We start from the raw sequence: 27759 nt of genomic DNA, 5'->3' as shown, positions 1-27759 counted from the left end.
AAATAGCAATGTGTGGTTAGTGACCACCATATTGGACAGCACAACTATGGGGTATTTCCATCACTGCAGAAGGTTCTAGTGGACAGTGCTAATCTAGAGCACTAGCAAGCGCACAAATAAGTGTCTGAGAGACCAATCTATCAAACCTTATAAAGACATCTTTCATTTAGGGTTGGCTAGCCATCAAGGAATATACTAGGAGCTTAGGTACAAGAAGCTCCGAATAGTTAAGAGAATTTAAACAAGCAACAACAACCTGAGAAGTGCTATGATTCAACCCGCTATGAGACCAAGAGAAAGCAATACTAACTTTTTTATAGGCGAGTCTGGCTTAAAGGAGGGCAGATCACAGGAGGCAAGATGATATTTGAGTCTTAACAGTCTTTACTGGAAGGGTAAGGATTATCAAGGGTAGCATTCCAGGAGGAACCACCCTACAAAGAGGTCTGATAATCTCACTATGATTTGGGTAAACAGCAGTCAATTCAGTGTGACTTGAGAAGTAGTGTTGGTGTGTATATGCGGAAAACTGTGACAAAGGAAAAAACTGTTAAGGTGAGATCAGTCCATTGAAGGACCTTGCATATCACATTTACAACGATGGAATTCATCCTGTCAGTCGTTAGGGAGCCAATAAAGGAGTTGGATCAGTTATTTTCATGCTCTATCTTTATGTTAGGACAACTATCCTGGACACACAAAAGTTGTATCGGCAGATATCGGAGATGGAGACACTAGTTCAGAGGCTACTAGCATTATGGCAACTGAGCTCAGTTACTGATGAGAACAGCACTGGAGATGGACTTTGGGTAAACAGCAGTCAATTCAGTGTGACTTGAGAAGTAGTGTTGGTGTGTATATGCGGAAAACTGTGACAAAGGAAAAAACTGTTAAGGTGAGATCAGTCCATTGAAGGACCTTGCATATCACATTTACAACGATGGAATTCATCCTGTCAGTCGTTAGGGAGCCAATAAAGGAGTTGGATCAGTTATTTTCATGCTCTATCTTTATGTTAGGACAACTATCCTGGACACACAAAAGTTGTATCGGCAGATATCGGAGATGGAGACACTAGTTCAGAGGCTACTAGCATTATGGCAACTGAGCTCAGTTACTGATGAGAACAGCACTGGAGATGGACTGAAAGGTATTCAAAGGACATAAAAGAGAGATGTTGCTGAACCTCACATCCAATTCTCAAGTAGCCAAAATCATCTGGACTGAGAAGAGGGTCAGGAGTAGAATCCCAGCTGAGGGAAAAGGACAAAATGAAAATTAAGATGAAGATTCAAGAATATCCGTAAAGGAGGAATAAACGCATTGCTGGGCAAGAGTGAGGCCTATGCTCAAGTTGGGTAGCCTGTGTGGTTTCATGACTTACCGGGCTACCAAAAACAGGAGAGAAGAAAGCCAATGGTATGTCTGGGACTAAATGAGCAAGTAAAACAAATAGAAAATGGGCTGAAAGCATGAGTGAGAGTTGCTAAAATGCCTGACCCTGGGGATGCACGGGTGGGGGACTAAAATTTTAAGATTAAGATTTAAATCTAAGATGCTCTATTTTGGTGGTGTACAAGGGCCTCAAATGGGTAAAGTTTAAAACTCAGGAGATCGTGCCTTTAATCTTTCTCCCTTAATCTCCAGGAAAAATGTGACATAAAGATCTTAAGAAGTAATAACACGCAGTCTCGCTGCATACAATCAGCCCCAGGTGTTGCCTGGACTCCATTTCCCCCCTCCACCCCTATTATAATTACTTTGTGACACAAACTCAAGTCTGTGGGTAGAGAAACTGGGCTCGTCCTCATAATGTTACACCTGCTCAGTCCCCTGCAGGACAACGCCCCGGAATCAGCTTAAGCCTGGGCAAAAGAATCCCGCCCATAATCGAGAAGGAGCGACTCGACATGGAGGCGATGACGAGATCGCGGGGGAGGGAGGGATTTTTCTAGGCCCAGGGCGGTCCTTAGGAGACAGGAGGCAGCCGAGAACTCCCATAAAGGTATTGCGGCACTCCCCTCCCCCTGCCGAGCAGGGTGCGGCCTTCTCTCCGCCCCCTCCTCTGCAGCTCCTTCTGGATTGCAGCTCGCGCCGATTTTTGGAGAACATGCACCTCCCACCCACAAACCAGCAGGACGGAGCCCCGCTCCTTCCTCCACCCCCACGGGTCCGGGAGCACGTCGAGCTAGTCTCGTCCTTCAAGCGGCGGGCGCCCAGGGCGGAGCCGCAGTCGCCGCCACCCAGAAGCCTCGGCCCGGCAGCCCGCCCCCGCCTCCAGCGCGCGCTTCCTGCCACGTTGCGCAGGGGCGCGGGGCCAGACACTGCGGCGCTGAGCCTCGGGGGAGGACCGTACCAACGACCGCCTCCCCGCCGACCCGCGCAGTGGTTTCGCTCATTTGGGACCCGAGCCAATAACAAGGGGCCGTTGCCGGGGCTTCAGCAGCCAATCAGATGCCGAAGCCAAGCAGGCGGCGGGTAAACCGACTCCCCCGAAGGAAGGGGAGGGTGCCAGGACGTCCGCACGGAGCCACTTTCACTGACCCTCTCCTCCCCGCCGCGGGAGGCCGACCGCGCCCACCAGTCCAGCTCTCTCCTCACCCAACCTACCCCCCCCCCAGAGGGCAATGCGAGTCTCTAAGCGGCTGCGCACTCCCGAGGCTGTGACTGACAGGCGCTTTGCTCCAACCAAAACACGCCATTTGTGTTTTCACACACGGCGGGAGGAGCGGCAACCAATCAGTAACAGCAGAAGAGCCGGAAGCGCCCCTCCCTCTGAGGGAGCAATGGCTCCGTCCGGATTCGAGCCTTTTCCGCTCCGTTCTCCCTCCCCCTCCGGTTGCCGCAGGGCGGGCCGCACTCCCGCCTGCCTCTAACCACCTCTTTCCCTTGCAGCGTAACAAACGCTATGCTCCCGACTTCCCACGGGTGAAGGCGACCCCCAGCTACCGGCCAGACGACCTCAGCCACCACCACCCCCCCACCCCGCCAAACCGCCAGGCCCCCCCCACCCTCCCACCAGAGTTCCGCTCCCCTACCTAGCCGAGGCTCTCTGAGGAGCGGGAGCTCCAGAGCACAGCCTCTTCTCTAGGCGGCCCCGGCGGCTTCCGCTGATTGGCGGTGAGTTGGCCAATGAGTGCGGGGCGGTGGGCGGTGGGGCCAATGGCGCTGCGGGAGGGGGCGTGTCCCGGGTGCCCCTGGCGCCGGCGCTGGGAATCCCCGTGCGGTCAGTGGCGTTTCCGCTCGGGCAGCGGGCTGAGTGAGCTGCTGCCGCTGCCGCCGCCGCCGCCGCCGCCGCCGCCGCCGCCGCCGCCGGGGGAGGGGCGGCCGCCGCCCGCCTGCGCTCAGAGACTCACGCAGCCCCAGTCCCGCCAGTCCTCTAACACTGTAGTGCCGGCCCCCCTTCCTTCCCTGGCCCTTCCCCCTCCCCGGCTTTGGCTCGCTCCGCCTTTCTGCCCCCAACCCCCACCTCACGGGCACGGGCCATTCCCGGCCAGGAAACGCCGTGGCGCCGCGTTGGGCCTAACTCGAGTCCTGCTGCCTCCCGGGAGTGCCGTGCGCCGCAGCCCGGGCCCAGGCCTGGGACAAGGTAAGGGTCTGACAGAAAAGCGAGACCTACCCTCACGACCGGGCCCCGGGGGAGGGAAGGGTCACCTCCTCCGTCTCCCCGCGCTCGCTCTCGGGACGTGGGCCTGGCCCTCCCCAGGCCCTCAGCAGGAGGATGCTGCCCCTTCTCATCCCGCTCGTCGCCCCCCACACACCGTTGCACCCCTCTTGCCCAGGCAGAGAGGCCCCGTCGGTAATCTCGTCGACCCTGCTACCCTTTTCACGTCTTTCCTGGGTCAGGACGTTTCCCCTCCCCCCACGCGTCTTCACCCCTTTTCCTGGGAACTGCCTACTCCACGTTTACCTTTTACTTGAGGGTAGGCCTCTCGCTGCTCTCCCCTCAAAATACACAGGCACACTTTTTCCCCCTCCCCAAATCTCACCCCCACCCCCGTTCGCGCGGCCTTGTGACAACTCTGATCCCTCTGGGGGCCTCGATTTCCATCCCCCCTCCCCCCCCCGAATGTTTCTGGACGCCTTCCCTCTCGTCCAGGGTCCCCATCTCAGATGATCGCTTCGTTTCCCACACTAAAGACGTTACCTTCGCCACCCCCAGCTCGCATTCTTGGGCTCTCGGTGGCGTTTGCCCCAGTATCTCTGAGATGGCCCTACTGAATTTGTAGGGTTCTAGCTTGGAGTTGAGCCAGATTGTGTCGTTTTGCCTGCCTTGGGCGTGGAGAGCGATCATTTGCGAACGTCTTTAAAGGCAGAAAAATGTAGCCTTTATGAATTCCCTTTCCGTCTGTGCGGAAGCCAGGGATGCGAAGTGAATGGTGGTGAGGAAGAGCCCTGGTTTTGAGTAGGTGAATCGCGTGAGAGGGAAAGTTTAACTGTCGGGAAAGCCCCTTCTCTGCTAATTTATTCTACAGAGCTCCTTTGCTTCTCTCACTTCTTAGGAATAACTGCTCTTTCCCGTGTATACTGGTGCTGGAGCCAGCTCTGCTGGTCTGGGTCAGGGGTGCGCGTATGACCTGCATTTTCTGCTTTCTCATGTTACTCGTGCAGTGTGTTCACCACTAACTCATTTCTTGCCCAGACCTCTGGGTTCCATTGGGCTTTGTCTGTACTTAGTTCATTTTTCCAGTTTTCTCCGTTCTCGAAGTACTGGAAAAGTCCCTAGGTCCTCTGCTAATTTCCCTTAGCACTTGATTAAACGAGTTGCATTTAAATAACAGATACGTGACCAAGGTCACATTAACATTTTTTTGTTGGGCAGATGTTACATAGCTATACTTTGATTAGGGAGGATTCAGCTGAGTTGAGTGTTTGAGCTTTTCAGGAGAATGTGTACCCCCTATTTGGGAAAATTTCTTGGTGATTAGTTTTATATCATTAATGTTTTTACGTCACTTTGAGAGAAAAATTATAAATGGTAATTTTAGGTGTATGGAATCTGAGGTAGTATTAAAGCAGAGAATATTCACATTATCAGAGGTTTCTGGGCCTCTTGGAGGACAGAGGTAATTTTTTTATTGGTTTCTACCAGTTTTCTCAGGAGGATCATTAGTTTTCTTCTGTAGCCAAAAATTCTGGCCCATTATGGGATTAGAATCTTTAAGGTTTACTCAGCATGTCATTATATATAGAAAAATGAATTATGTCCTTTGGTAGGACATAATACAAGCCTCTGTCTTTAGCTGCAGATTTAAATTTGACTGTAAAGAGAGTGGCAAATTGGCCTTTTAAAGACTAAAGGTTAATCTTCACTCCTAAATTGCTGGCTTATTAAATATATATTTGGAATTTGGTAAATGTTGATTTTTCTAATAAAAGGCCTTAGTTCAAACTACAAGGGTGACTTTAGGATTGTTTCTTTCTAAAGGCATAATTCCAGCCCTCCTGGCATGGAACACTGGTCCTCCCCCCACCCCACCCCAACCCCCCAAAAAAAGAGTGTGTAAGGAGTGGGGGTGGGGTAAGGAGAACGTTGTTCCTTGGGGTTGGATCACCGGGGTGAGTATACAAGGCAGCAGCAGCTGCTGGCTCTGGAGCTCTGGTTGCTACGTGAGAAGCTTGAGTAGTGCTGGCTGCTGTCTCCAGGGAAGGACAGCAGTGCAGCGTCCATTAATGCTGTTGGCTGCAGGGAGCTGCACTTAGGCGATGGCTGCTTCAGGACTAAGAAGAAACCTTGCTTTCCTGGGAATTTTCACTGCTGAGCTGGTTTGCATTTTATTGGTGGGGACATGAGAACTAGCAATTCATAACCTTCTACCCATTTATGGATATCACCATCTGGAAACTGGATCATAGTTAAAGACTTTTCTTTTTTGTTCGGTTTTTGGTTTTTTGGCACATTTTGCTTTTTACCTGGGGATTTTGCTTGGATAGGACTGGAAGTTCCATTTGAGTTTTAATTTTTCAATACATTTACAACCAAAGTAATAAGAATTTAAGGATCTCCCTGAGAACGAGAATGGGGAAAATATCCGTTCATTTTTCTGCAACTGACAGGTTTTCCTCCATCTCTTTAATCATTAAATCAATTTTAATACTTTATTTGTATGTCTCCTTACTTCTGGTTAGGCCATATTTACCTTATTGAACAGGTGTTTTGCTAAAGATTTTACTAAATTCGGAATCTTAAACTCTAAAGAGTACTGTCCTTTTCGGAATTATTTCTATATATAACTGTCAGAAGTATTTTCTTTTTTTCTGTATTTGTAATAGACTTCTCCAGATTAGATTTTTTCTTTAGAATTTGACCTATGATATTGATTCATTATAATATTGTTGAATATAGTCATCTAAGATCACAAGGATGTATATGTTTGGCCGTGATCCATCTGAAATATGGGACAGACTAGAAGGAATATTCAGAAATCAAATATCTAGTGTACAGGATACTTGAGAAGACAGCCTTTGAGCCCCTTATGTGGTCTCTCTTCCCCCACAGCTCCCACACTTCAGGGAGATCTCTGATTAAGCAGCAAACAGTTTGCTGAGTATGGAAGTACTTGAAGAAGAACCACCACCCCAATATACCATCAGTTACATCCAATACTTAATAGATGCCCATGTGTTGTCTTCTTTCCCCCTACGACTCTTGCAGCCCATGTACTTTTTTCCCTAAGAATTTTGATATGTTCAGTTTTGTGCAGATGTACCCAGTCATCTATAATGTTTGATGTCACTCTGGCATTTGTGGCGGGAACCAAAAAGAATGGAAATGAGTTTTGTCATTCACAAAGGTTGCTTGCATTGTCTCTCAGTGATGTAAGCAGACTAATGAAACAGAACCTTTAATGGATAATATTTTAGGTGGTTCTAATTCTTATTACTATCACATATAAAAGATGTCATATCAGGTAAATATGGTTTCACTTATACTGGCTGTTTAACATAGTTTAGATATAAATGTCTTTAAGTTATTATGTAACATGAAAGTTACCTTATAAAGTAATTGCTTTTAACTTGTATTTCCTGTTTGGAACCCCCGTGTGATCTTAATGTAAGATCATTTCCTTAAGAACATAGAGGGCCTTTTCATAGGATTTATTTAACCAGTATGCTTGAAATTTTTAATATCTTTTGATAGTGTTTTGTGTCCAGGAACTTACATACTTTCTGGGCTTATTTTGGCCTTTCTGGAGGAGAGTGGCTACTTCATTTTTTTTCCTTTGGACAGGAAAATAATATAGTAGAAAATGCAGATGTGCAGACAATCACTTTTACTTTATCCTCTTCATATTCACATAACTTATGAAACATTAGGCCACAGTTAAGGACAGTTCATGATTGTTGGATACATCTTATCAGTGAGAAATTGGATCATGAATAAAGTAAAATTTTTTTATAACTTGTTGTTCACCTCTGGTGATGTGTCAGTTTAATTTGAAACTAAAAGGCCTAGCAGTGAATTTTTTTTATAAAAATTGTTTTGGCTATTGAAAACTAAAACTTATTGACAGGGATGTTTGTTTAAAACAAACAGAACTTTGACTCCGCAAAATTGTAAGATAATATATATTTAGAAATACAACTGGTAGTTATTTGTAAAAAAAAAAAAAAAAAATCCTTTCAGAGGCACTCCTTAGAAAATAGGTATAATGTACCTATGATAAACAGGGATTGATACCATTCCTTGTTGCCAAAAATTCCAAAATATGTAGTGAAATGGCATTTTTAACCTTTCCCTTGATGCAATGATTGATTTCTCTTGGAAAGATTCAGGGTAGTTCACCAAAGGTTGATAGAATATCATTTCTTTAATATCTCGGTACATATTTTGTTTAATTAGTTGCAGTCTTATGAAAAAAGATACCCTGTAACTTGGTGGGGGACGGGTGTTGGAAAGCATTACTTTAGAGAATCCTCTTATTTTGACAGAATATATTAAACTCTTAACACTTTATGAAGGGAACTATGAGAGATAATAAAGGAACAATGAAGCAGAATCTCTGTCTACTTTATATGAGCCCTCACTGAGCAAGGAATTTGTAATCCCATCCTGCCTCACTCAGTTTTTCCATCATATGGATTTTGTTTGCTGAAAACCTCAGGGAGAGATGTAAGGGTCACATTAAGTATCTTTGATATAAATACAGGGATAAGGAATTTTCTGCTTATTGGAATAATGTCTTAGTATTTTTAAAACACTAGGATTATTGGCCAGTTTTGCTTGATGTATACGACTGTTGATTTGATCTGACTGATTCCTCTTCTGTGCTCTTCTGTCTTTCCTTGAAGTATGAGAATTATCAGAGTTTTGATGGCAAATTGAAGGAGTAAGAATCATTTCCTTAGCCATGTTAGTCATGTTATACACCTAGAGCTGCGGGTGCTCCTTGGCCTATGTTATGAATCACAGAAAAAACAGTGGATGTAGGACTTTATACAGAATTTGTTTCTGTCTGGGGAATCAAGTTTTTGATGTGCTACCTAATTGAGAGAAAATGCCAAATTCCTTGCTGTGCTGTTTGAAAAATAGGTGGAAGCATGGGAGGGGCCTGAGACCTCTGCAGCAGGATTTGGTCTGAGTAGAAAAGGAAGATATTTGTTTGAAATTGCCAGCTGCTTATATCAGACTGACTTGCTTATTATGCCTCTAGTTGGCCTGTCAATATGGCCAAACAGCTAGATAAGTGCGGGGCAGGACAAAGGGCTCTTTGCACAGCAGGGAGGCAGTGTTGGTGGGGGAGGGGCAGGAGGTAGGAAAGGCAGGAGGAGGAGGTTCTTTTCCCTGGGAGATTATTCAGTTTGGCATACAATTAAAGAAATCATTTATAGTTCCTACTCGAGCATTGAATTTGTGCCAACCATATAATGTTAACCCCAGATTTAGTATGTCCCTGAATATCTGGTAGGACCCCATCCCCTCCTCCAAGGAAAATAAAAAATTAAAGCTTTGTGTAGATTAAAAGAATAAATCCCATGTTCTCCACCCTCCTAAATACAAATCACCCCTCCCCCCCAGTAGACCAATTCTGGAGCATCTGAGGGCTGAATTCTCATTTAAAAAATGGAAAAGAATATTCTATCTGAATAAAATTTTTATATTTCAATACATACATTGTCCTTATTTGGGTTGGGATTAGACCAGAGTAAGTAGAATAGTTTGTTTCCCTTTGTGAAATAGTTGCATATTGTTAGCTCCAATTTTATATCAGTATTATGGAGAGCATCCTTCAGCATTCAAGTGTTGGGTTGCCATCATGTAGAATGCTAACTAAAGAAAGGTTACTTACTGTTTCAGCCTCATCCCTACTTGCTGGAGAACCTGATATTCTCTGGAGTTTACCCAGCCCCCCTTTTAAGTTAGGCACAACCTTGTTTGATACATACGTGCTCAACTCCCAGTTGCAAGTGGGATGGTTGCATCTAGTTTATTAGAATTAATATGAATCACAGAGTTGGAAGAGATCTGTCATTATCCCTTTAAGCAAAATCATAATGAAATATTTCAGAGTTTGTGGAGGTTTTCGTTTAAATGTTAAAAAGGATCAACGTTCTGAACAGTATTTGTAGTTAACTTTTTATTTATTTATTTATTTATTTATTTATGGCTGCATTGGGTCTTCGTTGCTGCGCACAGGCTTTCTCTAGTTGTGGCGAGCGGGGGCAACTCTTCGTTGCAGTGCGTGGGCTTCTCTTGTTGCAGAGCACAGGCTCTAGGTGCACGGGTTTCAGTAGTTGTGGCACACGGGCTCAGTAGCTGTGGCTGGCAGGCTCAGTAGTTGTGGCGCACAGGCTTAGTTTGCTCTGCAGCTTGTGATTTTCCCAGACCAGGGCTCGGACCCATATCCCTTGCATTGTCAGGTGGATGCTTAACCACTGAGCCACCAGGGAAGCCCTGTAGTTAGTTTTAAAATAAATGTTGAACATTACATGCGTGCCACTTCTTTTTTAAAACCCAAAATATTAAAGAATTGCATTCACAAATTAGATAGCAGTTATTTTGATTGCAAAAGGATTCCTGTTTTATAAAAGGTATATGCTGTGGTTCCTTTAAATGCTTAATATATTTTAGGAGAATTTGATTTTTAGACATAATTGGTTTGAAATCAGCTTTCCAAGAGTACATCTGTTGCTTGAATTGAGATACCACCTGTATTGCAATGTTATTAAACTGGCTTTAAAGTTTTCCTTCTATCCAGACTGGAGGAGATGATAAAGGAAACTGGAGTGCTAATTTTTACTTATGGGTTCAGAGCTTGTGGCTGTTAGCAAAGAAGAGATGTTTTAACTTAATAGAATAGCTAAAAAACTGCCTTTAATGCACATTGTAATAGTAAACAAACTTGACCAAGTTTTGTGTCTTTTCCCTCAGAAAAAGAAATATGTGTTACATACTTAACATTATGTCTTTGTGTGCAGTGGTCTTGGCAGTAAAGATATATTTTGACCTGAAAAGGGAAATTTGAGTGACTAATTATCACTGCCATTAGTTAGAAGTTTTTTTCATTAACATGAAATTTAGTGGGCTGTATTTTATATTACTATGGAAATTAAGGGTAGTCATTTCTTCTCTTTAAAATTCATTCACACAGATTATTTCCATAGATTTGTGGGAGTAAAATAGAAGCCATCTAGTTCAAACCCTGGCCTCCATTCCAGACAGTTTTCTTTACGTGTCCTAAGACCCACATTGCTAGCACTAGGGTAAACATCCTTTACGCATATGCTTGTGCATGTACACACACTCGGGCGCACACACACCACTTCCCAAATAATTAGAAATCTCTTCATCATGGTTCCTAGTACTCCTCTTACCCTAAAAAGTTCCTGGCAAGCGTGGGGAGGGCACACATTTTGATCCCAAAGGTTTTGATAACTGCTTTGGCTCCCCAAACAGCTAATCTCATTTTCAGTAAGACGTAGTCAGCAGTAGGCTAGAATGAAGGTGAAACACAGCACTACCTACCTCATCTTGCCTGTACAGCTGCTCCACCTTATTTCCTGCTGTTATCATCCCGCAGTGCCTCTCCCCAGCAAAAAAGAAAATAGGACAAAGGGGGGAAATTGGATGGGCTATTAGGATTTTTATTATGATTCGATTGTTCATATATACTTAAATGCAAAGCTAATTTGTCCTATTCTTAAAAGTCAGTAGTGAAAGAGGTTTTATAACTTCAGTACCTTGCATTCTCTTTCTTAATAAGCCATTTCAGTTCTTAGCCTTACAGGAAAAAAACTGTTTTTAAGCATACTTATTTTTCATTGGTTGGTCACACAATCATTATTACCACCAGATGCCACCGTATTATTAGCTTGAAAAAAGGAGAATCTCTTCTGTAGATAATATTTGCAATTTGAATTGGGAATTACTCATTAGTGTAACTCAGATTTATGATAAAAGTAAGGTTAAAAATTAAACCTTGATGAATATTTACCCCTTTACCTTAGTGGAGGTGAAATTGTTTGAATATAGATTTTTCATTTTTCAAACTTCTTTCTTCAAGCTGCATAATTTGTGTTCTTCAAGCCTTGTTTTTCCCACACCACCTCCCCAAACAAGAAATTTTATTTTTATCATTTTTATTATTTTCTGATGCTGGAATTTTCTCCTCCCCACTCATGAAATGTGAAGACTCAAATAAAATCCAGTAATCTAACAAGGCATGTGCACTGCTGGATATAGTAAGAGGATTATTTCATAATTCTTAGAAGTTATGATCTGGTTAGGATGTTCCAGTGTAGTGTTAGCATATTTAATAATGTTGACTTGTTAATTTTAATGTATATCCAGATGGATGTCATTGTTTTACATTTGCACCCATTGTTATTTTGTTTAAGGTTGTTTCTTTTCTTTTCTTGTCCCCCTTTCTCCATGGTTTTTATTCCTGTCTTGTTATGATCTTTGGCCTGTGTTGAAAAATTCTATTTCCTTCCACCAACCTCTGTGCATGCCACAACACATACAGTTTGTACTCTCTCACAGCTCTGCGAAGGAGGATGATTTGCAGTTAATAATCAACTGTTTGGGCATTCTTGGCATCTAAGGAAGGTTTTATTTATGAGGAATGACCTGGAAGGACCTGTTGGCAATTACTCTGCCTTTATGTTACATTTTCCTTTATTAACGTAGGCTGTTGAGAATTGACTTATTTTATAAGAGAAACCAGACAGGAACGGAAGAGCCACAGTCAGATAGTTATTTTAAAAATAAATGTTTAATATGATAACATTTGGGATAGAGTGTAAAGGGCACTTTTTTAAAAAAAACAAACTGTATTTTAGTTCTAAAGACAAAAGCGTTTAGTCTCTTAAAGTAAAACAAGGAGAAAGACTTTTGAGGGACTGTGATTGATTGCCTGCCAAATGTAGCATTAGATTGTTGTATGAACACATAAATTTTTATTTTCCTGATTTCTGTGGTGCAGACTGCTCTAGCCATGCAAGTTAAGTGTCTTTATGCCTACAGCTTGGAAAATATATGGTGAAATGACTTTAAGAAAACAAAAATAACAAAGAACAGGCTTGAGGAAATTGTAGCAGCAAGTCCAAATTTTTGAAGTCCGTTTTTAATTACTTGTGTTCTTATTAGACAAATTTAGTTTTATTTATGGCAATTAGAACTTTAATGTCATAGCTTAGTAATAGAAAAGAATAAAGGTAGGTTGACAGGGTATCCATCCACATTTTAGGATGAGGCTAAATTGTACCAAATTGTTGCATACTTTCATATTTAGGCTACTTTTATTGAAAAGGTTTACCCAATACTTTAAAACCTATGAAATGGCATAAAATGTTCACAGTTTAACAGGTATTCATCTCTTGGTGACATGTTATGTAAGCAATACTAAAACCAGATATTTGCTAAAAATTAAAAAATTTGAAAATTAAATTAACATGTATGGAGCTCTGCAGTTACTGTAGCCATACCACTTTAGAACAAGTAGATAATAATAATGCCAACCCCAAGGCCCTTTGGAGCTTGGGCTGGCTGACCTGATCAAAATGTTTTTGCTTACTCTTCTTTTACCCCTAGGCTGTTAAGGTTTGAAGTATTGCTAGGAATAAGGTATCTGTTTATAAATTGAGTAGGAATCTGACTAAGTCATGTGTGGAGGCCCATGGGAAGACGTGTATTTTTAGAAAAGCAAGGCTCTGGTTAAGTGTAACTTTCATAGTTTATCATGCACAGTTGGTATGAAAAGGAATGGCTGGATGTTTGCAGAATACACTGAGCAACGAGAAGAGAAGTAGGCATATCCCACTTTATGATATAACTGTGCCAGGCAAGAAAGATGAAAAGTAATTTTTTGTGTGTGTAGAATACCTTAGCTTTTCTGAACTCTGTTACATTAGGAATATGTTTCTATGGAAAATGGTTACCCAAAGGATTGAATTGAATGTCTTCTGTGAAAATGATTTTTAAATTTAATCTTTTATGGATAGAGTGACCATACGTCTTGGTTTCCCTGGGAGAGTCCTGGTTTATGTCTACCAGGTAGTTAGTAATAGCACCCCTTTCACTCTCAAAAATGTCCCAATTTGGGCCGAAAATTACATGCTCACCCTAATTATAGAGGGTGGTGGAACTTTTCATCACTCCATAGCAACGCAGTTTTCTTTTATAGAGCTCTTCTGATTGTCCTCTCGGCTAGGGTTTTTCTGTTGGCCTCTCTGAACCCCCATTTCCATGTGGACAGTTTAGAATGCCTTTTTCTTTTCCTTTTAGTTCATGGTGAGGGAGGGGTTAGATACAGATTTAATTTTTTATTATGAAAAATTCCAAATACAACAAAATAGAGGGAATGTAGAAAAATGGACTCCCTTTGGATTTTACTGAAACCATTCCATTTGGTGAAGATAAGGTCCTTACGTTGCACTTGGATGATTAGTTTGTGTCTTTCTAATTTATACCTTCTCTCTTCTCTTTTTCTCATGTAATACACTGACTAATGAAATTTATCATTGTGTTGAGTTCTTACTCTTGGATTTTGGAAAGTGTGTCTCTGTGGTGTCATTTAACATATTCTCCTATTAGATGACCCCCCATATTTTATGTAAATTAGTGATTAGATCCGTTTCAAGTATTCTTTATAAAAGTACTGGATACTTCCCTTAAGACTTACATAATGTCTGCTTGTCTTTGTGATGTTAGGCAGCTGTTGAAGGCCCCAGAGAGTTTCTGTTTTTGTAGTTTCTATTGAGATTTACCATATTAGAAATTAAAACTGAGAATATTTTTTAAATATTTATTAACTGATTTTAGAATAGCAATAAATCCTGCTGACATAAGTAACATGACTGTTATGAAAATAACTTTCCAGTTTTTTTTAATGGCATTGTTCAACATTTTTGTAAGTCTCTTTAGTGATAGAAGGTGACTGCTTTCTCATAGTTACTTCTCCGTTTAATTTGTTGTGATAAGTTGTTTTGGTTAAAGACTGAAGAAAATCTGGCCTAACACAGATGTGTAGTTAAAAAGGGAAAGCCTTCACTTATTCCCCGAAAGAATCTCAAGACCTTCAGGAGTTCTCAGACCCCACTTTGAGAAGAACAGGCTTAGATCCTTATTTCCTTTATGGTTGTGGAATGGTGATATTCTATCACTACTTCATTTATTTTCTGTAATACTCCTCCTCATTAATTATATGGTACCCTAAGATACAGTTTGAATACAAAAAGCAAGATCAGTACTTGGTTTCCCCCCCACCCCTTACTAATTTTCAAAATAATGGGTTGGTAACTTAGCATTGTCTAGAGGTGAGCAATAAAGTGTTATTATTATTGTGTACTTAAGGTTTTAAACCTGTTTGATATGTTTCAGTCCCTTGGAGTTACTAGTTTTGACATTCAAATTGTCCCACATTTGGCTGTTGGCTTCTAAGTCCTTTTTATTTATTCTCAATCGTTTCCTGGCTTGTTTTGATTGATTCCTTTCTAGTATGACAAGATGTTCCAGGATCATTTTGTATATTTCCCACCCCAAACCTGGAATTACTCATTTCTGCAAAACTCTGATTTCTTTTAGTGGGAAATGGTACTTAGAGACCATGGTCTGGGTGTTAGGAGTGTTTAGTGCTCTTGGGTTGGACCTTGTTTCTAGACCTTTTCAGTGAACAGAACTAAAAAATGGTTTCTCTCTTTTTCTCTTTCCTTTTTTTTTTTTTTAAATATCAGTTGTTGGTATATGATAACTTCTATTTTGAATTTAGTGCTTCATTGTATTTTCATAAGCCTAATCTTTTCCCCATGCCCCAAATCCCAGTTTCCACTAATAACCAATGTAATTACTTTGCTTTGTCCCACGATACACACACAGTAGTTTTAGAATGGCAGAACAGTATGATTACTGGAAAGTGAGTTTGTTTTGTTTGTTTGTCTTTGCCCTGAGCATATATCCCTCCGAGGATATACAGTCAAATTACAGTGGTTTAAAATCACTTGGGATAGTTCTTTATGTGGTTATGCCACCAACTTGATAGACAGTGGGGTTAATTTGTTTTATTTCACTTTCAGACTTTTCGGGGATTACTTTTTTATAGTTATATAAAATATGGTTACTAAGTGAAATTTACAAATCTGAGTATAGTCAGAGGTCTAACTTCTAGGTTTTTTCCATTCTGTTATCTTCCTGTCCCTATATGTAAGACTTACGAATACAGATTCATATGAGTACTATCTAAAGTGATATTTTGTCATGGTACTTCTGTTGTGACACAAAAGCATATAAGTTAATTTACTAAAACTTATCTGCTTCTAGATTTTTCAGTAACTGATAACTTTTAGGCCATGGAAAAGGACGTAGACTTTTCTTCTAGGGTCCAGAATTTCTTGACTTAATATAGACAGTTCAAGATAAGAAACTTCCTTTCTCTAGTAAAAATTCTCTCTCTTGAGTTGTTAGATAGATCATTTTCCATTTGTCCCTGATGATTTCAGATACTTGACCTTGACTACCACTTGGGACACTGGTAGTACTTGTAGTACAAAGGTCATCAATTAACGTTTTTTGAATGATTCACCCTTAAACCTGAAATTTAGATATTATCTTAGAAAGGATGTCATCTAATTTTTAGCTTTGTCATTTAAAAGTCAAATTATTTGATTCTATAAGTTTTAAATTAAAAATCAAATTGTTGAAAATCTTAAACCTGTTAAATATTAAATCTGTCTTATCCTTTCTAATTATAATACCTAAAAAGAAAGAAGTTACAACATCATTTCAGCAATCTTATGTCACATTCTAATATATTTATTTTGTATGGTAAAAAATATTAAATCAAGATATGCCAAATGGTGAAGCGATAGTGGTTAAAGGTGTGAGGGTTCTGAAATTGGATAGACCTTGGTTCAGGTTCTAGTTTGGGGGTTTCCTTGCTCTGGCCTTGGACAAGTTTCTCACCTTGGTGAGTGTAAGTCTTTGGCTACATAGAGTTAGTGCCTTTCTCATGAAGTTGTTGTGGGCATTCCATGAGCTGATGCATACAAAGTGAGGACACTGGCTTTTAGAAAACAAGCATTCTCTAGACGTTAGCTTTTATTTTGGAAGTCGTTATTGTTATGAATATTTGATCAATTCTCTAAACTCTGTCTGCATCTTAGGATAAGTAATGCTTACATGCTGTAAATATAGCATCTGATTTTCACAACTCCACTTGGTTATATGAAAAGAACCAACTGTTAACAAAGGAATAATTGGTGTCTAGCTAAAAATTTAGGCTTCTGACTTTACAAATATACCAGTGCTTGCTATATAAATATAATTACATTAAAAATCTTAATAGAGAAGGGAGTTTTTGGTGTGTTTTTTTTGGTTTTTGGTTTTTGGTTTTGGCTACATTGGGTCTTCATTGCTGTGCGCAGGCTTTCTCTAGTTGTGGCGAGCGAAGGCTACTCTTTGTTGCAGCGCGCGACTTCTCGTTGTGGTGGCTTCTCTTGATGCGGACATGGGCTCTAGGCACATGGGCTTCAGTAGTTGCAGCACGCCGGCTCAGTAGTTGTGGCGCATGGGCTTAGTTGCTCCGCAACATGTGGGATCTTCCCGGAGCAGGGATCGAACCCTTGTCCCCTGCATTGGCAGGCGGATTCTCAACCACTGTGCCACCAGGGAAGTCCAGAGAAGGGAGCTTTAAGGAAACAAAACTTCTTTTCAGGATCCAAGGTCCTTTTCAGACATCATTAGAAGCGGCTCTAGGGCACCGTGTATACTGACCAGAGTGAAAGGAATGTTTTAACTCTGGAATTCTAAGATATATCAGCCTTTTAAGTGCCTTCAGGTAAAGCTTTGTAAGTCCAGGTTGCTCATCAGGTCAGATGTTTTTGTTTTTGTTTTGTTTTGTTTTTAAGCTTTATTGAGGTATAATTGACAAGCAAAATTGTGATTATATTTATAGCATACAGCATGATTGTTTCATATACACATATGTTGTGAAAGGATTCCAGCAATTAAGTTAATTAACATTCATCCATCACGTTTACCTTTTTGTGTGTGTGAGGGAATCTATAAATTCTAATCTCTCAGCAAGTTTCAGTTTTGCAATATGTGTTACACATTAGATCCTCAGAACTTAGGCACCCTTTTCACTGAAAGTTTGTACCCTTTTACTAACCTCTTCCCATTTCTCTTACACTCCAACTCCTGGCAGCCACCATTCTACAGTCTGTTTCTATGAGTTTGTCTTTGTTAGTTTGTTTTTTACCAATTCCTGTATAAGTGGTGATACCATGCAACATATGTCTTTCTCTGTCTGACTTCTCTTAGCATAACACCCCCCACGTTCATCCATGTTGTCACAAATGGCAGGATTCCATTCTTTTTTATGAATAATGTTCTATTGTAGGTAGGTAAACAGCTAGCTAGATAGGTAGATATCACATTTTCTTAATCCATTAATCCTGCAACAGACACTTAGGTTGTTTACATAACTTGGCTATTGTAAATAATGCTGTAGTGAACATGGGAGTACAGATAGCTCTTCAAGATAGTGATTTTGTTTCCTTTGGATATATACCCAGAAGTGAGATTGCTAGATCATATGGTAGTTCTACTTTTAATTTCTTGAAGACCTCCAGACTGTTTCCCATAGTGGCTGCACCAATTTACATTCCCACCAACAGTGCATAAGGGTTCCCTTTCTTCCACATCTTCATCAGTATTTGTTATCTCTTGTCTTTTTGATAATAGTCATCCTAACAGGTGTGAGGTGATGTCTTATTGTGGTTTTGATTTGCATTTCCCTGATGATTGGTGGTGTTGAGGACCTTTTCAAGGATCTGTTGGGCATTTTTATGTCTTCTTTGGGAAAATATCTCTTCAGGTCCTTCGCCCATTTTTTAATTGGGTTTTTCTTTGTTGTTCTTTTCCTTTTTTGGCTGTTGAGTTGTATATGTTCCTTAAATGTTTTTGACGTTAATCCCTTATCCGCTCTGTGGTTTGCAAATAGTTTCTCCCATTCCGTATTACGTTTTCGTTTCGTTGATGGTTTCTTTTGCTCTGCAGAAACTTTTAGTTTCTTGTAGTCTCACTTGTTTATTTTTGCTTTTGTTGTCCTGGCGTTTGGTGTCAAATCAAAAAAAAAAAATCATTGGCAGTAAAGATGTGATACATGTATACAACGGAATGTTACTCAGCCATAAAAAGGAACAAAATAATACCATTTGCAGTGACGTGGATGGACCTAGAGATTGTCACACAGAGTGAAGCAAGTCAGAAAGAGAAAGACAAATATCGTATAATATCGCTTATATGTGGAATCTAGAAAAATAACTCAGATGAACTTACTTGCAAAGTATTAATAGAGTCACAGAAGTAGAAAATAAACTATGGTTACCAAGGGGGGGGGTGGTATGAATTGGGAGATTGGGATTGACATATATACATTACTATATATAAAATAGATGACTAATGAGACTCTACCGTATAGCACAGGGAACTCTACTCCGTGCTCTCTGGTGACCTAAATGGGAAGGAAATCTAAAAAAAAGAGTGGATGTATGTATATGTATAACTGATTCACTTCGTTGTACAGCAGAAACCAACACAACATTGTACAGCAACTATACTCTAATAAAAATTAATTTTTAAGAAAATAATTGGCCGGAGTTCCCTGGTGGCACAGTGGTTAAGAATCCGCCTGCCAGTGCAGGGGACACAGGTTCGAGCCCTGGTCCGGGAAGATCCCACATGCCACAGAGCAACTAAGCCCGTGTGCCACAACTACTGAGCCTGCGCTCTTAGCCTGCGAGCAACAACTACTGAGCCTGCGTGCCACAACTACTGAAGCCTGCACGCCTAGAGCCCTGCTCCGCAACAAGAGAAGCTACTGCAATAAGAAGCCCATGCAACGCAGTGAAGAGTAGCCTCTGCTTGCCGCAGCTAGGGAAAGCCTGCACGCAGCCACGAAGACCCACCACCGCCCTAAGTAAATAAATAAATTTTTTTTTTTTTTTTTTTAAATCGTTGGCAAGATCAATGTCAAGGACCTTATCCCCATGCCCCTGTGTTTTCTTCTAGGAGTTGCTTGGTTTCAGGTGTCACATTCATGTCTTTTTAATAGATTTCAAGTTGATTTTTTTTGTGTGATATAAGGTAGGCATCCAGTTGCATTCTTTTGCATGTGGATATTCAGTTTTCCTGGCACCATTTATGGTAAAGAGAGATTATCCTTTCCCCATTGTGTATTCCTTTTTGTAATATATGAATGAAATTTTAATTACATTATATTTTAATTATACACAGATTTTAAAAGCCACTTTTCGTTTCTTGTACAACCTCCATAATTTACAGAAAATGTCAGAGGAAACACTAAAATGTCATTGTACAAGTTTATATTTTAAAATTCAATTCAGATTTACAACAAACTGATTTATGTAAAGAGTTAAATTTTTTAAGAAAAATTACTCCATCAGAATTATCAGCTGTAGAAGTACTGTGATTTATATTTTGAAATAATTTATCAGAAATTTATCCCACCCCATCCCTTTCGCCTTTGGTAACCATAAGTTTGTTTTCTATGTCTGTTTCTGTTTTGTAAATGAGTTCTTTTGTGTTATTTTTTTAGATTCCACATATAAGTGATACCATACAATTTTGTCTTTGTGTGGCTTCACTGAGTATGATAATCTCTAGGTCCATCCATTTTGCTGCAAAGGGCAGTATTTCATTCTCTTTTTATGGCTGAGTAATACTTCATTGTGTGTATGTACCACATCTTGTTTATCCATTTATCTGTTTATGGACACATAGGTTGCTTATAGTGCTGTCACGGCCTATAAAATACTCTTAACAGCTCTAGTAACAGAAAGATGCTTCTCAAAATTAAAGAATATCCAAAAAAGTCCTGATTCGTAGCTTTTTCTGAATTTCTCCCCATTGTATATTCTTGACGCCTTTGTTGAAAATTAGTTTACCGTATATGCATGGGTTTATTTCTGGGCTCTTCAGCCTGTTCCATTGATGTATGTGTCTGTTTTTATGACAACACCATACTGAATTTTTGTAATATAGTTTGAAATCAGGAAATATGATGCTTCAGATTTGTTTTTCTTTCTCAAGATTGCTTTGGCTATTCAGCGAAAAATGCCTTTGGAATTTTGATAGAGATTGCATTGAATCTGTAGATCACTTCGGATAGTATGGACATTTTAACAGTATTCTTCCAGTTGATGAGCTCGAACTGTCTTTCCATTCATTTGTGTCTTTGATTTGTTTCATCAGTGTTTTACAGTTTTCAGTGCACAGATCTTTCACTTGGTTGAATTTATTCCTAATTATTTTATTCTTTTTGATGTTGTAAATAGGATTGTTTTCTTAATTTCTCATTCCTGTAGTTGTTAGTGATTTTTTTATATATTGATTTTATATCCTGTCACTTTGCTGAATTTGTTTTTTGTTGTTGTTGTTTTGGGGTTTTGTTGCTGTGTTAGGTCTTCATTGCTGCACATGGGCTTTCTGTAGTTGTGGCGAGCAGGGGCTACTCTTCGTTGCTGCACGTGGGCTTGTAACTGCAGTGGCTTCTCTTATTGCGGAGTACGGGCTGTAGACTCGTGGGCTTCAGTGGTTGCAGTGTGTGTGCTTCAGTAGTCGTGGCACGTGGGCTCAGTAGTTGCGGCACACGGGCTTAGTTGCTCCACGGCGTGTGGGATCTTCCTGGACCAGAGATCGAACCCGTGTCCCCTGCAGTGGCAAGCGGATTCTTAAACACTGCACCACCAGGGAATTCCTTGAATTTGTTTATTCTAAACATTTTGGGGGGAATTTTTAGGGTTTGCTAGATATAATACCATTACATCTGCAGACAGAGATGATTTCACTTCTGATTTGGATGCCTTTTCTTTTTTTTCTTTTTTTCCTTTTTCTTGTCTAATTGCTCTGGTTAGTACTTCCACTACTGCTTTGAATAATAGTGGTAAGAGTGGAAATCTTTGTCTTGTTTCTGATCTTAAAAGCTTTCAACTTTTCACCATTGAGTGTGATGTTAGCTGTGGGTTGTCATATATGGCCTTTATTACGTTGAGGTACACTCCATCTGTACCCAATTCATTGCGAGTTTTTATCATGAAAGGATGTTGGAATTTGTAAAATGCTTTTTCTGCATCTATTGAGATGATCATATGATTTTTAATGTGTATAACATTGATTGATTTGGGTAGTTGAACCATCCTTGCATCCCAGGAATAAATCCCATCTGATCATGGTATATGATCCTTTTAATGTACTGTTGAATTGAGTTTGCTAATATTTTGTTGAGGATTTTTGCGTGTATGTTCATCAGGGTTATTGGCCTGTAGTTTTCATGTAGTATTCATATCTGGCTTTGATATCAGGGTAAAATGAGTTTTGAAGTGTTCCCTCTTTAATTTTTTGGAAGTTTTTGTTTGTTTATTTGTTTTAGTACTTTGGGATTAGAGTGAGATTGAGGAGTGCTAAAGTGAATTCAGATTGATGACGATACTTTAGGTATAGGAATGGGAGTTCTAGGAAAGGACAAAATGGTGGTTTAAGTTATCTTCCCCCCAAAAGGGGAGGGGGGATAAATTGGGAGATTGGGATTGACATATACACACTACTACGTATAAAATAGATAATTAATAAGGACCTACTGTATGTAGCACAGGGAACTCTACTCAATACTCTGTAATAACCTATATGGGAAAAGAATCTAAAAAAGTGGATATATGTAAATAAATGTATAACTGATTCACTTTGCTGTACAGCAGAGATTAATACAACATTGTAAATCAACTATATTCCAATAAAAATTTTAAAAATAAAGTTATCTTCCCTCCAAAACAAAACAGGAACTAAAATGCACGCCTTTTTTTTTTTTTTTTTTTTTTTAAGAATCTGTCTTTTAGAGATACATGCTGAAATATTTATGGACAAAATGATATGTTCCTGGTGTTTGCTTTAGAATGGAGGAGAGGTAAAAGATGGAACAAGATTGACTGTGAGTTGGTAATTGTTGAAAGGTGATACATAAATGGAGTTTCTTCTAAAAGTTTACTTTTATTACTTGTTTGAAATGTTTCACAATAAAAAATTTTAAAGGTTAAAATAAAGATATCTATCAAATTGGCTGTTGTGAGTCTTGTTAAAGCAGATAGTATCATAGTCAGATGTTTCAGTCTTTCCCCATTGGTGCTACTTGCCTTCTGAGCCCAGTTCCTTTTGTGACTGTCACACGATACTTCCAATCAATGGAAAAACAGAGTGGCTATGCAGATATGACTTTGTAATAAAAGGAAACTAATATTTTTAAAAAGTCTGTGTAGAATTCTGGAGAGCCTTCCTGAGAGGAATTGGACAGGATTGAGGGAGCAAGTGAGTAAATTAACAGTATGTTCAGTATATATTAGATTTCATTTTATGAGCTGGTTGAATTTCTGAAAAAGTATCTTATAAATACCATCAATGCCAAACAGTTCAGATTTCTGTAAGAAAATTAATAGGGTATTTGACTAAGAGTGCAGATTATTCTGTGACTGTTAGTGGACTTGGCAAGTTATTAACAAAACTCAAACTGTAGGTTCCTTTCTTCCACTAAATACTATTGCCTTGGAAGCAGGAAAGTGGTTCCTATTTGCCTTTGACCTCTATTTACTTCTCTAATATTGTAACCCTGCATACCAAAAGTAGGTGCCTGCAGTGTGCTAAGTATCTTGCTAAGTTCTCTTAATGTTATGTTACTTAATTCTCAAAGTAGTGCTATAGGAGTGGCTTACAGATGAACAAACTGAATCAGAGTGATCGCACAACTAGTAATAAGGTGAGTCAACCCTGTATGATTCCAGGATCTTTTCATTATACCATATTACTTATGTTATTTAAAGAAGACTCCACCAACATAATCTGCACTTTCCTCTCCTCCTGACTTTGGGTGTTGCCGTCCGTCTGTAGTTTTTCCCCTTTTTCCTCTAGGATTCTTTGCCTCGAATTGGATAGGGGTCCTGGATCTGGATAAAGAGAGGAAATTGAGGTTTTATTGGACTTTGTCCCCTACTAGACATATTGTAAATTCTGACTTCCAGGGTATTTACCATTCAGTCAGTTACCGGCTTCCATTTTCCCAGACTGCCTGCATTTCAGGAAAGGGTGTAGATCAGAGGCCTAGGAATCCCTAGAATTTTTCCCTCGAGTTTTGCCTCTACATTTTTCTGAGGTAATGTTTCATAATCTGCTTAAGATTATCACAGAAATCTGTGATTACTCTTCAAAAAGGTTAAGATCTATAGGTATCCTAGGATTTGGTTCCTAAGAGAGCAGCTTGACTCACTTGATTTCTTCTTCAGCCTGAAAAGGTGCCCCCCCTTTGACCTATTGGGCCAAGCAGCAAACCACCACAGAGCCCACCTGTGAACGTACTTGTTTTCTTATAAAGAAATAATCTGTGAATTCTTGTATTTTTGAAAATTTAAATAATTTTGCTACTAGAAATCAAAACCTACTTGTATCATATTGGCATAGATGCACACTATTGTGCTTGATAAATCAATTTTTTCCCAAAGAAAATACCTTTTAAAAAGGAAGTAAAGGACTTCCCTGGTGGCACAGTGGTTTAGAATCCGCCTGCCAATACAGGGGACACGGGTTCAATCCCCAGTCCGGGAAGATCCCTCGTGCCATGGAGCAACTAAGCCCGTGAGCCACAACTACTGAGTCTGCGCTCTAGAGCCCATGAGCCACAACTACTGAGCTTGCGCACCTAGGGCTGGTGCTCCACAACTAGAGAAAGCCCGCACACAGCAACGAAGACCCAGTGCAGCCAAAAATTTTAAATTAAAAAAAAAAAAAGGAAGTAAAAAACGGAGGCATTAATAATAGGTCTAGAAGTCTGATAAGACTTCTAAAAGGAATTTGAATTTCTGTAGAATAAGGAATGGTGTCAAGCGGCTCCTAAACATTTATCTTTAAAACTTTTTTTGGCTTGTAAATTAGGATTTTGTTTGAACTGTAATAGACTGATAGCCAAATAAACATTCGTTGTAGGTCCACCTCAAAGAAAATTTTAGGCCAATATTGTTTCCTTTGAACAGTTTACTAATGCAGAGTTGGTAGGAATTTAATGAGTATGTATGCTCAAATAATAGCTAAGAGGTGTTAAGTTTGAAATCTGCTAGAAACACAAGGTAGTTATATAACAAGGTAGTTATACCCCAGATAAATTTTTGAATATAAATACTAAGGCAAATGGAGAGCCTGCCTTGTGGGTTTCCTTGCTTTCATGTACAGATGGGGGAAGAGTTTGAATTTAAAACATGAAACACAAACTTGAGTCTTAGTGGATTCTTAAGAAATCCTAAGTTCATTGAAGAGCCATGGGTCATGTAATTTTTTTCAGAATTCAGGGTTGAATGTAAAGACATCTTTGCTTTAACAGGGGGCTTTATGGTGGTTTGGCCCAAGAGGTCAAAGGAAGGCACCTTCTTAGGCAGGGATTTTGTTTGTTTCCCTTTTTTGTCACTTTTAGAAAGTATCATCTGATACATTTATCAAAGTATAAATTGTTTAGTCCCGTCGTGGCTAAATGTTAATAAATAATGGTCCTTAAGGACATAAATGAAAGGCTCTTGTGCAGAAGTATTGTCAGTTCTCCATAATTATTATTCTTGGGCACTGGTGGTTTGTGGGCCAGGAGCCCCAATTGCAAAGGATCTAATGTGTTGACAAATTCACAGGTTTGTTTTTTTTTTGTTTTTTTTTTATACTGTATTTTCCTAGTCGGCAGATAAACTTCTTTGCACTTTTTTTTTTTTTTTTTTTGTATGCAGGCCTTCCTCTGTTGTGGCCTCTCCCGTTGCGGAGCACAGGCTCCGGACGCGCAGGCTCATTGGCCATGGTTCACGGGCCCAGCCGCTCCGCGGCACGTGGGATCCTCCCAGACCGGGGCGCGAACCCGGTTCTCCTGCATCGGCAGGCGGACGCGCAACCACTGCGCCACCAGGGAAGCCCTTTGCGCTTTTTTTGAGGCTAAAAGTCTGAGATCAAGGTGTCGGCAGGGGTGGTTTCTCCCGAGGCCTCTCTCCTTGGCTTGCAGATGCTCCCTCTCTTGCCTCTTCGTTTGGTCCTTGCTCTGTGTGTGCATGTCCCTGGTGTGTTTTGTGTGTCCAGATTTTCTCTTATAAGGACACCGGTTATATTGGATTAGGGCCCACCCTAATGGCCTTATTTTTAAAATTTTTTTTTGAGGTTTAATTGACATATTAGTTTCAGGTGTACAACATAATGATTTCATAATGATTTGTATACGTTGTGAAATGATCACCATAATAAGTCTAGCTAACATCCCTCACCTTAGTTACAATTGTTTTTTCTTGTGATGAGAACTTTTAAGATCTACTCTCTTAGCAACTTTCAAACGTGTGATACAGTATTAACTAGTCACCATGCTATAGGTGATACCCCCATGACTTATTTTACAACTGGAAGTTTCTACCTTTGACACCCTATAGCCATTTCTTCCACCCCCCAAAATTTTTGCAGTTTTAAAAACTATCCTTATACCCAAAAAGATTGGGAACCAGTGCTCTAAAGTTATTAGTGGTGGTCTACAAGAGATTTGTCAAAATCTGGGGTATAGTCTTTTTTTTTTTTTTTTTTTTTTTTTAAGTCTTAGTTTTTATATTGGTTACCAGGCACTGGAAAAGGAAATACTATATTCAAAAACAGTAATGTTGAGCATTTAGAAATATTTTACTTAGGAAAAAACAAGTTTGTCAATAGAAAATGTTTTAACAAAAAAGAAAAATAGAAGCTAAATCCTAAGATGCTTTATGTTTTACTCCACTTCGTTCAGTGCTAGAATTCTGGGCTTTGCTTAGGGTCAAACCCTGACAGAACAGGAAAAGCAACAGAGATGATTGAAAGAGACAATAAAATAACTGGGAAATTTTAACGTAGTATACGGTTGTGATTATATTTTGCATGAGAACTTGGAGCAACTTTACTGTACCAGTTGTATTCATTAAAAAGTACTGTTTTGTCCGTGTCCTGGGGCTAGTTTACTGTAAGTATTAATTAATGAATGAGAGTTTTGGCCCAAATACAGCTGAAGGGTTTACTGAAACTGGATTATCAGGGTTTTTATTTTTATTGGCCTTGCCACGCAGCTTGTGGGATCTAAGTTCCCAACCAGGGATTGAACCCAAGCCCTAGGCAGTGAAAGCACAGAGCCCTAACCACTGAACCGCCAGGGAATTCTCTGTATCAAGGTTTTAAAATTATTTTCATATTAAGATCTCCAGAGAATAATTTTACAATCCATAAGTTAAAATTTTTGATGTTTTTCATGATGAGAACTCTTACAAGTTTCTGCGTCTCATAACAAATGACTAGCTAGTTGGTCCATAGATGTTCATCCTCTTGGACTTCTAGGGAAATGATGTACTTACCATTCCAAAGATTTCATTTTACAGTAAGCTACTATATGAGTAAATGTAGGCTAGTTTTTTGCTTAGGCAAAACAATGTACATCAGTGTTTCTTTGAGTTAATCATTGTCTTACATCACTGTTACTTTTTAAATTATAAATTATCCTGAGTTTAATTTTATTGTTATCAGTATAGCTTATGGAGGGTAGCTGGTAATAGAATGTGTTGGTATATTTTTGCATTGGCATTGATTTGGGCCTATTTTCCACTAACTGGATGTTAAGATATCTCTGCTTTGTGGTTTATATAGGTATCAGCTATATATATTCCCAAATGTTTCTGTTCTGTGACAGTCAGCATTATTAGTGAGTTATTTTTTTATTGGAAAGTATGCTTCCATTGAGTATGTGAGTTTTTTTAACCCTAAGTTAGTCATCAGTCTAAGGGTCTAGTACTCTTAAGAAACTGATCATTAAAAAGAACAGCTGGCTAGCACCTCAGATATGATCCATTGCTAGTGTGATGTTACAGTCCTTCTCTTTTTTTTTGACTCAAAACCAATTTTTTTTTCTTTTCTAACATCGTTATTGGAGTATAATTGCTTTACAATGGTGTGTTAGTTTCTGCTTTATAATTAAGTGAATCAGCTGTACATATACATATATCCCCATATCTCTTCCCTCTTGCGTCTCCCTGCCTCCCACCCTCCCTATCCCACCCCTCTAGGTGGTCACAAACAGTCCTCCTTTTTAATGCATTGGTTTATCACACTTAACTGCTTCCAGGTGTTTCTTCTGTGTTTTATCCATTTTTACTTATTGACACATAGCATATACAAATAAGAATGCTCTGTCAGAGATGTGGGTCGTGTGTATGCTTGTACTTAACGCTGCT

The 27759-nt window shown here is 39.8% G+C and overlaps 1 protein-coding gene and 1 pseudogene across 14 annotated transcripts in view; one reads left to right on the top strand and one right to left on the bottom strand.

The window, feature by feature from the left end:
• Nucleotides 1-811: 811 nt before the first annotated feature.
• On the bottom strand, nt 812-4294 carry LOC102977407 (uncharacterized; annotated as a pseudogene).
• SETD5 (SET domain containing 5) overlaps nt 3297-27759 on the top strand; it is an 82410-nt gene continuing 57947 nt past the window's right edge. For 12 of the 14 annotated variants that reach the window (XR_003676908.2, XM_024123915.3, XM_024123913.3 and 9 more), the window contains exon 1: nt 3297-3589. The gene's annotated coding sequence lies outside the window, so the exon portion shown is untranslated. The remainder of the gene's footprint in view (nt 3590-27759) is intronic. The other 2 variants (XM_028479200.2, XM_028479199.2) reach the window with 1 other exon arrangement.

Source organism: Physeter macrocephalus, chromosome 18 (genome assembly GCF_002837175.3).
Source record: "Physeter macrocephalus isolate SW-GA chromosome 18, ASM283717v5, whole genome shotgun sequence".
Lineage (NCBI taxonomy): Eukaryota > Metazoa > Chordata > Mammalia > Artiodactyla > Physeteridae > Physeter > Physeter macrocephalus.
This window is presented reverse-complemented; position numbering and strand designations above follow the sequence as displayed.